This window comes from Sinocyclocheilus rhinocerous, unplaced genomic scaffold, assembly GCF_001515625.1.
Source record: "Sinocyclocheilus rhinocerous isolate Xijiao unplaced genomic scaffold, SAMN03320098_v1.1 scaffold157, whole genome shotgun sequence".
NCBI classification, from domain to species: domain Eukaryota; kingdom Metazoa; phylum Chordata; class Actinopteri; order Cypriniformes; family Cyprinidae; genus Sinocyclocheilus; species Sinocyclocheilus rhinocerous.
The window spans coordinates 495,827-497,283 of NW_015665038.1; positions in this window are offsets into that span (position 1 = coordinate 495,827).

Below are 1,457 nucleotides of genomic sequence, written 5' to 3' on the forward strand. Positions count from 1 at the left end.
GGGGGGGGGGGGGGGGGGGTACTGTCACAGACCAGCCAGGCTCTCCACCCAGACAATCACAGCACTCACTCTCACCAGAATACTAATCTCACACACCTGCATGCCATCTCCCTCATCACCAGAACTGCTACTTAAGCACACACCTCACATCAGTTCAGTGTCCGGTCTCGTTTATAGACATTGTGGACTTCTTACCTGAATCCTGCGATATTCTTCAGAGATATACTCCAGCGTTTTTCTCCAAAGTTATTCCTCCTGCAAGATTCTCCAACATCTGTCTCCCTCGTGTCTCCAAGTCCTTTGTGAGTGTGTGCTCCTTACTTACCATCCAGCGAGGTGTGTGCTTCCACCATCTGTCTGCTTCAGTCATCCACAATCTCTAACAACTGTAAGGAAAAGACATTTCATTATCCTCCATCTCAAATCAACTGTAACTATCATAGCCCAGTCTACTCACCTGTTTCCTGCTATAGCGCTCTGTGCTGCAAAATAAAGAACTGTTACTTCATTTCACTGTTTCTGAGTCTGCATTCTATAACAATCATGGCCCAGGTATGAAATGTTCTTGAAAAGTTTCCAACTAGAGATCAGCTAGATGATATTAGTCAGGGCAAATGTCAATATTCCTGCCACGCAAGAAGCTGCAAACTTTATTCACATAGCAACACCCATGCAACTTAATATTCCCTGGTATACTACTAACAGCCCTTTCATTAAGCTCACAAGAAGGGTTGAGTCATTCCGGTGACTTGTGCAGACATGTTTGATTGTCATGGTGAGAGATCGGCACAGATCCCAGGAGGTGATTCGTATGTGACAGAGTGATTTGGAATGTAGGACAGAAGATATGTTCTCATGCAATTTCAATCACAAACCACAAGTGTAATGATGAGTGTTTCTTAGTTTGTTTAGGAGTGTATCTTCTGTCTGTGTATGTGTGTGTACAAATACGTACAGTATATCCTGAACCTACCACATGCTTTGACTTGACGTGGAAGAGTGAAAGGAGTGGCATCAGTATGAGACTCTCCCAATGATTGAACTATGATGTTCTATTTAAGCACTCATTCCCTTTATCTCTTGCTCTCCACCTTTGTTTCACTAACACACACACACACTGAACCTAATGTCATAGCACAAGACCTTCATTGCAGTCTGACTACATTTTCTTCAGAAACTTTATGCATCAAAAACAAAATTAGAAATGGATCACCTCAGCAACTCAGTGACATGACTTTAAAGCCATACAGTACAAATAGCTAAAGACATATTCTATCTCCCTAACATAAGTATTTTTTAAAAGGGTTTATATGATGCGATTTCAATTTTTCCTTTCTCTTTGGAGTGTTACAAGCTCTTGGTGCATAAAGAAGATCTGTAAAGTTGCAAAGATTAAAGTCTCAAATCCAAAGAGATATTCTTTATAAAAGTTAAGAGTCAACCACGCCTACCTAAAA